A 14,346-nucleotide genomic window follows, 5' to 3' on the forward strand; every position below is an offset into this window, starting at 1 on the left:
CAGAATGGGATGCTCAGATAGTCTCACCGCATGAGACTCTGTTTGCATATATTGTTTTTTTCTCTATCTGGCATTTAAATATATTTTGGGGGTACCTTTGAGTGCAGTACCTGGAGGCTGCAGGGAGAGGTGGGGATGGATGGCTGGTGGAGGGCTTCTCTTGAACACACCTGATGATAGGGTGGATCCTGCCACATCGCTGAGTGGGCGCTCAGATCCTGTGTAGCTGCAGAATCCTGGTGAAGGCAGTGGGAGTGTTCACGGAGGTGTGTGTTAGCCCACCCATTCTTACAGGAGAGCACAGAAGGTGGTGTTTGCAGCAGATTTGTTTTATTTTCTTAGTTTCTTGGCATGGATGGCTCATTCTCTGCTTGCCCTGTCAGTTCCTCACAGATAGATTAGAACATCGTCATGCCACTGCTCCTGGCGCTTTTCTCACGCAAGGTATTGACATCCAAAATACAGATTTCTAATCCTAAAATTACAACCTGCCCTTTCATAACACAAAATTGGTTAGTTAATCTCCAAAGAGTTCCCCAGCCCTTCGTTAGTCACTTTGTACTATTACGTTCTCAGCAAAACTTTCATCTGGCCATTAAAGCATGAATGTTAAATACATCCACTGCTTTGCTAAGCCGGCTTTGAACCTGCAAGACCCCAAGCGAGGATGAGATAGCCAAGGGTGTAGTCTTCTGCAGACGAAGTGAGCCCCAGCGGGCTCAGGGCTGCAGTGGGGAGTTGGTGGCTTCGCTGCCTTCTTCCTGTTGTGTGTGTTTACACCTGGTGATCCTGACTTTCCTCTTACACGTGAGAAAGCGAGATACTGGGGTCACTGAGAAGCACTGATGTAAATCTGACCCGAGGACCGGGGTCAAAAGCTCCTTCCCGTGACACTGGCCCAGCTGTAGTTTGTATTTTGTAACCATAGTTAAGCTAGAACCAGGCTTCCCCTATAATGGGCTCTGTTGCTTACCCATTGTGAGTGCTGTGTTTCTAGAATCTCTTGAGTTTTGGTTGGTTTCATTATTAACTTTTTTCTGAAAGAGCAAACTAGGCCTGTGCTATTAAGATTACTGATATTTATATCCCTCCCCCAGTAATCAGGAACGAATCAGTGGCATGGGCATTTCTGCAAGCACCAGAACTAATAAACCTGGTTTCCTTTGTATTTATGTCTCTTGGTTGATTGAGTACGTCCCTAATTAAATTAGGAGTCTATTATGTCTGCTTATACCTATAGTCTCTCCCTTCCATTACTTTTCTGGCAACATAGAGGCTGCTGTAATTGATTGGAGGAAAGGGGCTGATGGGATTAAAATCTGTTGGAGATAAACCTCGTGAATGGCTGCATCCAGCATCCTTCACCACCCAGCTGCCTGTTTCTATGAAGCTGGTAGAAAATGAGTATCTTTGATGTCTTTGAAGTTAGCTAATAGTGTTAAAACTCACAAGCGCACGCATGCATGCACCAGCCTGAGTCAGATCTCTGGGTCAGCTTGTTCCTGAGGAAGGTAGAGGGATGATATCTTTTTAGACCAAGCCATGCACTGAGGATTTTGGGTTGCATGCCTTGCTTCAGAAGGTAAAGAATGTGTGCAGTCAGCATGCTAGTGTGGTTTGGCAGTCGTAAAATGGCATGGTGCTTTATACACTTGTGCTGTAGTCATACTGTATGTAGGAGAAATCAACTTACAAATGACTGTGGGGGGATGTTTGCGTAAGCACCTGTTTTTCCAAGTGTGGTCAGTACCCAGAAAATCAGGCTGTGACTTCATAATCAAGTGCCTGAGCACTGGGGTGTCTCTGTGCTCAACACTGTGAGGTCCTGATGTGCATTTCTGGAGCCCTTACTGTGAGGCGCAGTGCAGTAGCTTTCAGTAGAAGTGTGCCCAGTATGAGACTACGGGAGCTCTATCCTGTAATAGGGCTGAGAAAGTAAGTTGTTATGTTGAAGGGTGGCATGAGATCTCCCTTCATACGTTACGTAAATCCTGGCATATCTGCAGTTCTTGCTGGAGATCAACCTTCAGTCTGAAATGCTGGGTCAGGCTTGGTGGTTTAGAAAAGACAGGAAGTAAGACCTTGCATGGCAGATCTCCATGTGTGTATCTAGCTTAAGAGATGGCAGCAATGCTCAATTACAAATAAACAAACAAACAAACCAACCTACAAGGGTGCAGAGACAACCTCAGGACTGCAGGAAAAAGTGAGTTACCTGGGAAATGTGACTCTTCATATTTGCATGTAGGTCAAGAGGGGGGAATTGCTTAGTTACCGGCGTGCTAGCACAGCCAGGTCCTACAAAAATAATTGCTTAAATGGAAAATGTTTTCAGCCCACATTTTTGCCCTTTGTTGAAAGAAAGTGTGTATGTTCTTCTACAGGATGGAATAATTCTGCAGCCTTGAAATTGCCACTTGTTCATTTCTCATTGCCTATATTAGATATAGTGTTGTTTTTCTGAATTACTCAGTTTGATTCTGCATGCTTTTAAGTGCTTTTAGTTTTAATTTGTGTTGTGTCCCAATGCCACATTCAGAGAAGTATGGGTGGGGAAAGGAGAAATCCTCCCGTTAGTCCCATCCCTGCACCTAGCTTGAGACAAAACTGTGGGGTGAATGCCTTTGACCAAGTCCTCCAGCATCCTTACCAGATGGATACTTGGTACTGGATGGATACCTTGCCATTCTTACCAGGACTGCAGTGGAAAATGAAATGGGGAAAAGTAGGATGTGAGAAAGAGAGGAAAATGGAAAGGATGAAAATAAAGGGGAGAGAGGAGGAAGGTGGTGAGGAGGCAGCAGGGGCTCGTGGGGCTTCGAAAGCCGGAGACAAGCAGCTGTCAGACAATGCTGCAGGAAGCCTGAACTTGTATTTTTAGGGATGCTTGGGTTTATACTTTACTGTAAATAATGGGTTTGGGGGAGGAGGATAGAAGTGACTGCTCTTCCTGCTGCCTGCTGCACTAGGCTTTGTTTCGCTTCTGTTTTCCTTCCTCCCAACCTCAGCATTTGCAGAGTGAGCTGTGTTAGCATCCTCCTGCCCTAGCACTCTGACACTTGTCCCCAGCACGGCAGAGTGTTTCCAGGTGGCACACGAGCCAGGGAGCCAGCATGTACTACATGGGGTGGGCAAAGACCCAGCCTGTCTCCTGGAAATCTAGTTTCAGACAGGTGTTTAATAGTGATCTACTGAATCAACAATCTCTTGACACCCAGGAGCAGGTTTGGTTTATGACAGAAAACTTTCCTTTACTTGTCTAGGTAAGTGTTTGCATTTCAAGAGTCTCTCAGCTCAGAGCAGAAGAGCAAGGGCTGGTTAATCCAATTTGTGTGAAATGGTTCAGGAAAACAGGGTGCTTGTGTTTGGAAGGGCAGCTGTATTTTTGACCTGTTCACTAAGCTTTCTGAACAAGAAACTACTTCAGATTTCCTCAAAGTGATTTGAAATTGCCCAGGAGATTCAGGGGAGACCAAAATCATCTTTTCTGTTGTCACATTGGGTGTTCTTCACTTCTTCTTTCTGACTTTTTTCTCTTTAGCAGAACTGGAATACATCTACATTATATCACAACATTGTGTGTTACTGGTACTTTTGCTAAGGCAGGTTTTAAGCGTAGTTGTAAAAGACTCATTCCCAGTCAGCATGTAAGAAGGGCTACGAGGATGACTTTCATTTATCATCAGCATAAGCCTTCTCAGGAGGAAGAGGACCATTGTGTTGGAGCACATGAGGGGGCTGCTACAGGTGGATGTCCTGAACACGTATAAGGAGCTTTTGCCAGTCTCAAGTGCTGCTGAAATCTCTTGATCTTAACAACTATCTCTCACCACCACAAAATCCAGCTCTCTGTCAGCCTTTCCTGTAGGGGACAGCCTGGCTTGGCCATCAGGTCAACTCGATGGTGACTGATCTCTTCAGGTAACTACATCTGCACCAAGGCAGTTTTTCCCCTTGGTATTGCCATTTATCTTCAGGGTAGGTTTTATTTGATGAGTCCCATTTCTTTCTGCTCCAGCACATGAATGCTTTGATAACCCAAGGAGGCAAGGAAAGCTATCGCAACAGAAATTTTAGGGGAGGAAACAGGGACTAGATACATTGAAATCTCTGGCACTTCTTGATCTGAAAGGTACTGGGAACAGCAGCCTTCAGGGAATATTTGAGCACCTGTCTTTCAGAGATGGGTAGGAGTTTGGAAATCTCGATGAAGGAGACATAATGTAAAAAGCTTAAAAAAGGAAGAAACAAAAAGAGAGACTTGTAGCACAGGTACTAATCCAGCCCAGAGATTCGTGTTTCAGAAGTTCTGATGGAGGCTCATTCTTTTGTCTGAAATTACTCATCTTCCTTCTTTGTTTAAAGCGCTGGAGGCTCACAGCTTGTAGGCAGCGGTGATGAGTTGTGGCTTCTGCAGTCATCTCCCGTGCCGTTGCTGGTGCTTCTTGTGTTGCCAGTGACTTCAGTCTTGCTTTGCATCATGGCTGTGAGCATTAACCACAATTATTCACTTGTAATGAAGTAGCCAGGATGGATTTGTAACGGTGTTGTGGGCTCTCTGGAGTGAGCTTGGTTGGAGGCAACATCTAGAGAAGTTATGCTGGGTCAGCAAGCCTTCCCAAGTGAAAGACAGGAGCAGGGAGCTGCAAAGGAGGGCCTGAATTAGGGGAAATGTTTATACTAAGTGTGCTTTTTCCCAGCTAAAAGATTTCTCTCCACACTTTAATGTCTCATTTGCGAGGATTAATGTAAGCAAATTCTAAACCACCAAATAGTGGAAAGGGGAGGTAGGAGGTCACAAGCAAGTGTTAGGGAGTGCTCACATCTGTCTTGGAGGAGACTTTGAAAGCCATTTTGTTTAGGGACGTTGATGATGATACCAAAAACATCTGCAGGTTAGGAGACCACTACCTCACCCATGCAGAAAGTGGTCTAAAACTTTGTAGTGGTCTTAATCTAATCTGTACTGACCTGAGAGCTGTGTAGTATGAGGAATTGTTGTGAAAACCCAGTTCTCAGTAGGTAGCTGGACCCTGCATCCCATGTGCTTCCCATTTACTGTTACCTCCATTTCCATCAAGAATCACTTGGTTGAGAAGTCTTTGTGATATCTTGCCTCTTGAAGGTGATGACCTAAATGCAGACAAGTTGGGCACCAGGAACAAAAATGATATTTCACGTGCGTTGTCCACTGTCTAATTTTCATTTTTGCATGGTTGAGTGAACGGCAAACGGAATTCAGGGGTACCTGGGTGTTCTCTAGTCTGAACATGGGTTCTCTCTTGGAACTGATACTTGAATTGAAGTCAGACTATTTGAGCACAGCTTTGCAGTACTCTTAACGTGACAGAAATCTACCCGGTTTGCCTGTGCTGCACTTTGCATGTTAAAAACATGTATTCCTATTGAGCATGGATTCATCTTTGTGATACAAAATAAGCCTTTCTTGGAGGAGCTGTTTCGTTCAAAGGGATCTGCATGTCTTTTGTGAGGTAAGGGAAGGAACATCTTTCATCTCTCATGAGGACCCAGGTTGTGTACAAGTGCACCCTGGAGGAGGGGAGAATGACCTGATACAGAGACACACCCAGAGGTTTATGTTCACAGCCTCCCGGTGCCTGTGCTGTAAACATCCTCTGCTTCTCACAGCCCTGCTGCTGTCTGAGCAAGTGCAGCCCTGGCATTTTATCCTCTTGGAGTCTCTCAGGTGCCTGTGCATGCACAGGAGTCCCTGTCTGAGGTTCACCTCTTGCAGCAGCCATCGCTGTGAGGAGCGCCAGGACACACCATCTCAAACAAAAACAGGAAAAAGGGACAGGCACATCTTGTAGCTCCCTCTGGGAAATGTGGTGACCGTGGAAATGCTGGAAATTAAATCTCAGGATGATATTTCTGTGTCCTGCTGAGCTGCAGCAGTGGGAGGGGTGAGAAGTACCAGGTGGTCTGACAAGTCAGTTTTCTGAAGGCAAGGGGACAGGTTACATTTATGATGGTATTTATACAGAAAAACATATGTGTCAATGGGCTGTGTTAATTTTATGGGCATTTTAATGCTGGTGTTAAAGGCTAACAGCACAGTTCAGATTCTGGTTGTTTTTAAGGGTGAGCTAGTCTGGTTACTGCTGAGAGGGTGCTTTAATGCCTTAAGACCAAGGAGAGCATGTGGAAAATAATCTGCCGCCTTTGGTTTAGTGGTGGACTTGTCAGTACTAAGGTAACGATTAGACTTGATCTTAAAAGTCTTTTCCAGCCTAAACTATTCTGTGATTCTGAGAGGTAACATGCAGTGCACAGCAGTAAAAACTTCTGTCTGCAGAGGACTTTATTGCAGGGATGTGGAGTGGTTCATCACTGCCTTGGGGTGCTGCTGTCTCCTGCCCTCCCCCATTTTGGTGCAGTGTACCCCCTGCCTCCTGACTTCCCTTGGGGCAGAACAGTAGTAAATGAATACCTTGGTTATCGGTTGGGTTGTGAGGAGGTAGCTCAGAGGAGGGGGGCTTTCCTTGGTCTCCATACGGCAGTGCTGCATTGGGTATGGTAGACAATCTCCTGTCATTTCCTGAGCCCTCTCTGCATCTCTGCCTGGGCTTGCTGCTGCACACCATGGTGCAGAGCATGGGGTGAATGGTGCAGCCCTCATATCTTCCTCAGCACCGGTGCCAGCACCAGACATCTCTGTTCATGTGGTAATGGTCAGGTGGAGGGTGAGGCCATCGAGATTCCTACAAGGCAGCATTTGTGCTGCTGTAAAGGATATGGAGAATTGGAGAGGAGAACCAGGTCCTCAGCAGAGGTTTGCTGATGGGTTGTAGGGTGGTTCCCATCTCTTCACACTTCTTGGAATTCGCTTGAGTTGATCCTGGGATTCCCTTGGATTTGGGAAAGGACCCTGGAAATTAAGGTGCACTGGATTACCCCTCCCCATGCTCCTGTCTGCCTCCAGCTCGGTGTTTCTGATCCCTTCCACCAGCAGGCGCCCTTTGTCAGTGGTTTCTTTGGAGATGCTGAAACCAGCGGCTCCTTGTGTGTAAAGGGGAGGGAGCCAAGCCTCCTTCATTCAGCCAGCTCTGGCACCCTCACTGGGCTCGCTGGCTGTTTGCATTGAGGATTTTACTCTGACCCCTATCAGGTCTTGTGGGAGGATCCTTTCACCCTGTGAAAAAGCTTCTCTGATTAGCAAAAACTGCTTCCCTGTTTGCAGAGCCACCTCTTCCAACACTCAAGAGGGGTTTGGTCCTTTGCTCTCATGGGCTGCTCGTTTTCCCTCCAATACCACCCAGAAATTAGGTGATAATAGCATCATTTTATCTTCTGCCCATCATATTTAAGCAAACATTCCCCTAATCTTCAATAAATACTGTCAGTTCACAGTGTACCCTTAGGAAACAGTGCTCTCTGAGGCCAGCGCTGAAGCCTGCAGAAGCCTGAGTCATCTCATAAAGAAGATCAGCTTTTAATTACAATCTCCAGCGCACACTTTAAGCAGTCTTGTGGAAATGCTGTGTAGGAGCATTTGAATTACAAATGTAAAGAATTTGTGCCTCCTTTTTTTAATTGTAAGTCTGCCGGGGAAACGCAAGCCCTCTGCTATAGAAAAAATAATTAAACATTTATACAATGCTGTTGTTTGAAGATGCAAATTGGGGCCCTAATGGAGAGTATGGCTGCATGAGAAACAACTTACATTGTCATACGTGTTTCTACATTTAGGCAAGGCTTTGGAGGCTCTTCCGCAGTATAGGATAGAGCATTGCATCATCTTTATGGAGTACCTGTGGTATCATTTTACCCCTCTTACTGTGGGACAAAGTTGAGTGGTGAAAAGCTTTGTCTATTGCCCAAGGTCAAGTGCAGTTAGTGGAGATCCAGGAATAGCACCCATCTGCTCAGCTTGGCTTTGGCCCTGCTTCCCAGCCCATGCCACGCATCACCTGTAACATCTCAGCAGCTTTTAATGCTTAGCCAGCCTTGATCCTGCTGGGAAAGCATTAAAAGCCTGCAGTGGCCCCAGAGAGGTGGAATGTTGCCCTGGCTGTAGGGGATGGGGAGAGTGGGTGGCTTGAGCTGCCTTTAGGTTGGAGCAGGAAGCAGCTGGTTGAGAGGGATGCTTATAAAGCAGTATCTTACCATTTTCTTTCTCTTAGTACAGCTGAAATTGCAGGTTCGTGGTGTGATTTGATGCAGTGCCTGGCCTTGGTTACTTCCTGATGTGCCTGCAGCATGGTAGGGTCTATGTGGATTAGCTCTGGATGAGGCTTCATGCCGAGCCTTTCAGATTTCCACTAAGATCTTTATCCAGTGGAAAAAAGGCCATCACCCCCTGCCCATATGTGTTCTCCTTGCAAAGCTGCAGGCAGCCTCCGTGAGCTGCCCACATTCAGGCAGGCGCCCTGCTGCAGGCAGCTTTTTGGGCTGCTTTGAGAGCTTTTTTGTCTGCTTTGTTTCACTTTGTAAATAACAGTGAGTAAAATCCATAGCCTTCAGACAGTTCCTTTAAACTGTACAGCATCGATTTGTGTCTATACATGTTATTGCCCTGTAAATAGGAGACTTAATGGCTAGATAGCCCTCCTGCATAGATAACCACATCAGGTAGTGGCTCCAGTGGCTGGAGTCCCTTAATTACCAAATAGTGACGTGCTGTGATGGTGCTGGGCTTGTCTCTTGTGTCCCCAGGTGCCACACACAGTAGGGACACTTGGTCCTTTCTGCCCTCTTCCTCCTCATTCCTGAGCTGTATTGTTCCTGTGCAGTCCCTGGTACTGGTTTAACCTTCCCCTGCTAATCCCAAATCCTCCTCTCCTCGCTTTCAAATCTCTGTCCATAGCCCCCTCTCAGCTGTGCTGCCTGCTGCGAGGCTGAATGTGCAAGGGCTTGGGGGCTGTCTTTTGTTTTGTAGGGTCTTTTAGGGCTCCCTATTTCCTGGAGGAGACCTTGCACCCCTGTTTCTCTTATTTTGCAGGTAAATAAGGACCGCTGAGCACTGGGTGTCCCAGGAGGAGGGTACTGTGCCATAAAGGGCAGCATAACATTGCTGTTGAGTGCGGTGGGGTCCACTTTGCAGGTCTGTCAGGAAAGGCAGTGATCTGGCTGCCTTACTTCTTAACAGAAGCTTTGTCTAGGCAGTACAAGGGTGGTAAGTTCCTGCTTCAGAGAGGAGGCTTGGAAGTTCAGAAGATATAAAAACAAAGCGGTTTTATTTGCTGATCAGCTCTGTTGATCCTAACCTGCAAGGCTGACTTAGGTGAGCCACAGTGGGGATGTTCGGCAGCAGTCAGAAAACCCACGTTTATCCCAGACAGTAGTGAATGCACGTATGACATACGTAAAGCAAACATCAGGGTAAAGGGTCTAAGTGTCACTTCTTGGGCTCCCTTTTCCAGTAAGTGTTTCTAAAACGTTGCTATCCAATGCCTGTCTTGTTTAAAGCAGCAGATGATGTGAAATCTTGATGTAGCCCTGTACAGATGAATTAGTATGTATATCACATAGTATTGCTCTAGGCATGGCTGGGTCTTCTAAATCAGTAGAACATAGGCACTGCAAAACATTTATTGACTACTGACAGTAAGTGACTTGTAGTAGGATAGGACGGACAGTAAGTTGTCAAGGCTGCTCAGGGCAGACAAAAGCCCTGGAGTCAACTCTGGATAAAAGAGTGTGATGCCCATCTGCCTTTAAGTATGTGAGGTCTAAAATTGGTATTTGAGCTGACACAGAAACGTGCAAAGTGGGATCTGCAGTATCTTGAGTTACAAAGTCATTGGGCTTATGGGAGCACCTCAGTCCTCAAGAGCACTAGATCTGGGGTTACTTACACTATTTTTAAATTTATTTTCTTTATGCTAAGACCTAAGTCACATCCTAAGCCCCATGAATGTAAGTACCTTTATCAGCTTGCTCTTGTTATTTCTACCACTCTGAGACAGGGACTTGGAGTCTTGCTTATGATTGGTGACTGTGTGAAGCCTGAATGTATGAATTAGCTCAGATGCCAGACAGTCTTGCCACATGGTCAGGAATCAAGTATGGCTCCAACTGTTAGCAGGACAGGAAAGGATCAAAGAGTGAGGCAGTGGAAGAATTGTAAGGATGGCTTGCTTAGAAATAGGTTCAAGGTAACTGGATAAATGTCCTGGCAGATTCAGCCATTGCTAGCAATAGGACTGGACCTCAGAAGTTCAGCTTGAATTCCTCTTGGATTTGAGGCGTTAGGGATGGTGCAGAAACCTGGTGGGTTTGTGTTCAGGCTCCTTTCTGCAAACTGAGAGACATGGGGCGCGTGGAGGTGAAAAAGGTGAGAGCTCCATTTAACTGTCCTGATAACAACTGCTGAAGTGTCTGGTCATCAGATGTGGAGAGATCCATTGCTGGACCCTAGCAGCTCATCCTGGGTCATCCTGTCTGCAGAGAAGCATAGGGCCATGGAGGGGATATGGAGCAGCATTCACAGCCTTACCATGCTGTGAGCTGAGATGAAAGAAATACAGCCTGCAGTTACATGGAGAGTCACAGAATGGGAAAAACTTGGGCTGGGAAAGAAGACTGGGCTGCTCAGTCAGGCTGGGTGATTCACCTGGACATGGACACGGCTGTTTTATGCCATTGGTAATTCAGTGGAATGCAATGGAAATCCTTCGTAAAAAACCATCAACAGCCATAGAGTTAAATTTCCTAGTTTATATGGTACATGGTCAAGAAATCACAGAGAACAGTTTTGGACTTACCTCCATACTCAGTTTTACCTATACAGGGACAAAACAACCCCAAAACAAATCAAAACCCTCAGTCATCTCTGTGTTACCTGGCTCCCTATGGTTGTCCGCTGACACCAGTGCTCTCCGTCCCAGCTGCCAGAGAGGATGCTGAGCACTCAGATTCGCAGGAGATGGTTCTCTCTGTTTGTTGGTTGAACAACCACCTTGCACTTTACATGCCACCTCCAAAATTGGATCTTGCTACTATGAAGCTAGAGCAGGAGTCAAGCAGATGGCACTGAAGAGGTGTTCCAGGAAACTACATTTCCATCAGCATGTGCAGTGTTTTTTCTGCAAAGGCCATTTTTATTACTCGGCTGCAGTTTGCAAGGCAGTTGCTGATTTGGGGCATGGATTAAATAGCAGGTGAAGCTTTGCATGTTGAAATGCACCTGGTTTATGCATGGCACAGATAAATGGGGTACCAAAAGCCAGTGGAGACTGAGGAGTACCTACATCTCTTTGGTGTTCTGGGATGAATTACCATGGGTGGCAGCAGCACTCACTTGCAGGGAGCTCTGCAGCAGGGAGCATGTTAGGAGCAACCTGTTTTGAAGGGGTCATTTTTAATACAAACACAGAATCAGCAGCAACCCTGCCAAAGCACAGTACAAGGTAGAGACCTTGCTGGTGCCTCTGACACAGTGGCTTGTTCTCATCCAGAAGCATACAGTCTGAGGTCATGAGCAGTCCCAGGGATTACAGGGAAGGGTTTAGAGAGCTCCCTGTTGCCCTGGGACATCTGTTCCTGTATCCCACACAGAGCTGGTTTCACCTATGGTGAGAGCTGATGCCCTGAAGCTGGTAGGCTTATCCTGGAGTTTGGGTTTGAACATCAAAACCAGTGTGGCTGTGGCCGCGATAAAGCCAAGGTGCCCTGGGACCATGCAGAAATAGTGGGCTGCAGGGCAAACTGGGTTGCATACAGCAAAAACATAAGGAAGTCAGGGTCTGCCTGGTGCTTGCAGATGCAAAAGCTACCTGCTGCAGTCCAGACCTGAGCAGGTTTGTGGTGGTCCCGTGCCACATGTCAGCCAGAAGGGGCCTGGAGAAAGGTGTCAGATGATGGGATATCCTGGCCCATCAGAGGAGTCTGTGTCCTTCTTGAGCCATGCTCAAGAGCCAAGTCCTTTAGAAGACTGGGCAGCACTGTTCCCTGCACAGCCCTGCTTGCCACTGGAAGGAGCAACCTGGTGCTGCTATCAGAGACATGGCCTGTGTGAAAGGGTGCCTTGTGGGTCTCTGAAAGAGCGATGTAATTTTAGTTATGAATACTGCAGTGTTGAATAGGCAGTGGTGTGAAACAGAAGCACAGTGGGGGTGTTAAAGGGTGGTAATAACATGGCTGTCATGAACTAATGTTACTGGGAACAGACTGTACTGCCTTCTTTTAGCTGCAAAAATGTGCACTGACAGGGAGGCTGAGGGCAAATGGCTGTGCAGGAGGGGAAGAAGCACCCTTGGGGACCAGACGCTGCCCTCCCTGCCCTGAGGGGCTGCAGATGATGGGCTGCTCCCCTTGGCAGACCTGCCATGTTGGACCTATGTGGGCTGGAGCCAAGAGCAAAGCTTGCAGAGGGCCTGGGAAGCTTCCAAGCAGTCCAGGAGTAACCAGCAGCATCCTTTTGCTTCTCCATCCCACTGGTCCTCTTTTGAATCCTGCTGCTTTCAGTGTGGGACCAGCTCCAGGAGTATTTTCCTAAGGCACTATTCCTTCTCTTTTCTTATACAGTGCTCTTTGTCAGGAGCATCTCTCCTTATTCCTTTGGTGCCTCAGGTTTCTTTAAACTCACTTTTAGCGTGTTTGCTGTCTGTTCTTGATCTCAATCTCTGTCTGCTCCATGTTGTTATGCTCAGTCCACTCATCTTCCAGCCTAGACCTTCTCTTGTTGAGTTTTGACCTCCTTTTAGGAGAGCGATGCTGGTTCCTGTGTCCTGGGAAAGACCTGCTGAATGCAGAAACATCTTGAAATCTGGTGTGCCACAAGGTTTCCTGTGACTGTAAAGTGCAGCTCTTCAAAACCCGCATCTTCAAACACTTCTGGACAAAATCTGTGCACAATTCTTTGTGTGAGTGTGAAGCAGATCCACAACAGTTCTTTGGTGGTAAATGGTGGCAATGCCATAGAGAGGGGGAGGCGCTTTCTAACCAGTGATTTTCCCTGGATGGGAATTAGAAGGGGTGCAAACCACGTCTAGAGGATCTGTATACAGAAACTTCTTGAAGGATTTGGGTTTTCTGGTGCTGTTTTAGGACTTCTTACGCTGATGGTTTTATACATGGAAGAAGGAAACCTCTCAGTTCTTCCTGAGCTGGAGGAGGGCTGGTGTCTTCAGGCTCCTTTGAACTGCAGGAGGGATAGGGAATGGCATAAATGCAAGCATTGGTGTAGTGGATGTGTGTCCCTTTTATATATAAGGGAATATAAGATTATAGTCTTGCTCACCTGTATGCTATAGTGCATGTTATTTCTGGAGATGAATAGTATGCTAATTTAACAATTTAGCTTGTTAATCTAATAATCCTGCCTTCTTTACTTAACGTCAGACCTGTTGTGGAGCTGCATTAATGGAATTGCAGCTCTTCCAGCGGCAGGGCCCCGATCAGAGCTTGGATTGATACAGAGGATTAGAAATACTTCAGTCCAAAGGTCAGCTTTGTTCAGTCAACACAGAACATTAGCTTGTCCCTGTGCAATTAGAGACGTCTGTGCTGGGAGAGGATTTATGCCTTTCTGAGGGGAAGCTCTGGTTGTTAATCCAAACCGAAGTATTAATAAAAACCCCCAGCTGAGGAGATCTGGGGGAAAAAAAAAATCCACATTATTTTTGTTTCTCTTAGAGGTTTTTTTTTATGTTTTCCAGGATTTTACAATTTAAAATGCCAGAAAAGATGACAAATGTAAGGGAGGATCAGCTATGAATGAAGTTTGTGCTTGGCCTCTCAGTGAAAGTCTTTTGTTCTCCATAAGCAGCCCAAGGGGTGGCAGCAGGTTGGCCAGAGATAAAGAGCACTGCCTTGAGCAAGCAAACAGCTTTCTGCAGGAAAGCTCGGAAGGACAGAGGAGCAACTCTGGAAGCATCAGCTGGACAGCAAATGAGATGATGAGCATTGGATACACCTTTTTATCTGTTTCATAGATTTTTCCATTTCTTATGTCAAAGCATTGGCATTTCAGGCATGTTGTGTGTATGAGAGGATGTTGTTTGCAGAGTGTGTTGAAGCCTATGAGGACAGAGGGTGTTTTAGGTAGCTCTGTAAGCACGTGGAGTTTGCTCCGAGTAGAAGGGAACTGCATCAAGTCAGTCATGCCCTTTAGTGTCTTGGAGGAGTGGGGTTGCTCTGAAACTCTCACAAAGCTTTTTGTGAACCCAAGAAAAGATGGAGAGGTGGAGATGTGTGCTGTAGAGGGAAACACACTGCTGTCATGGTCACACCATTTCTCTCAAAGGGGTAACACAGGCTGCCACTGCAAAGGGCAGGGGTTTTACTGCAATGTTTGGCTGAAAGGCAGTGAGATGGGGCCGAGTCCCTGTCCAGAGTGAGGACATGGCCCCTAGTCTGCAGGATTGTCACAAGTCCCCTGCT

General features: G+C 46.5%; 1 protein-coding gene across 8 annotated transcripts in view; it reads left to right on the forward strand.

Annotated features, from left to right (window-relative positions):
* Window positions 1–14,346, forward strand: part of TNIK (TRAF2 and NCK interacting kinase) — a 162,562-nt gene that overhangs the window by 64,226 nt on the left and 83,990 nt on the right. The window lies entirely within an intron of this gene.

The sequence above is a fragment of the Pezoporus flaviventris genome, unplaced genomic scaffold (assembly GCF_033815535.1).
Source record: "Pezoporus flaviventris isolate CSIRO_AGI_PZ_B2104156 unplaced genomic scaffold, CSIRO_AGI_Pfla_v1 ptg000013l, whole genome shotgun sequence".
Classification (NCBI taxonomy): domain Eukaryota; kingdom Metazoa; phylum Chordata; class Aves; order Psittaciformes; family Psittacidae; genus Pezoporus; species Pezoporus flaviventris.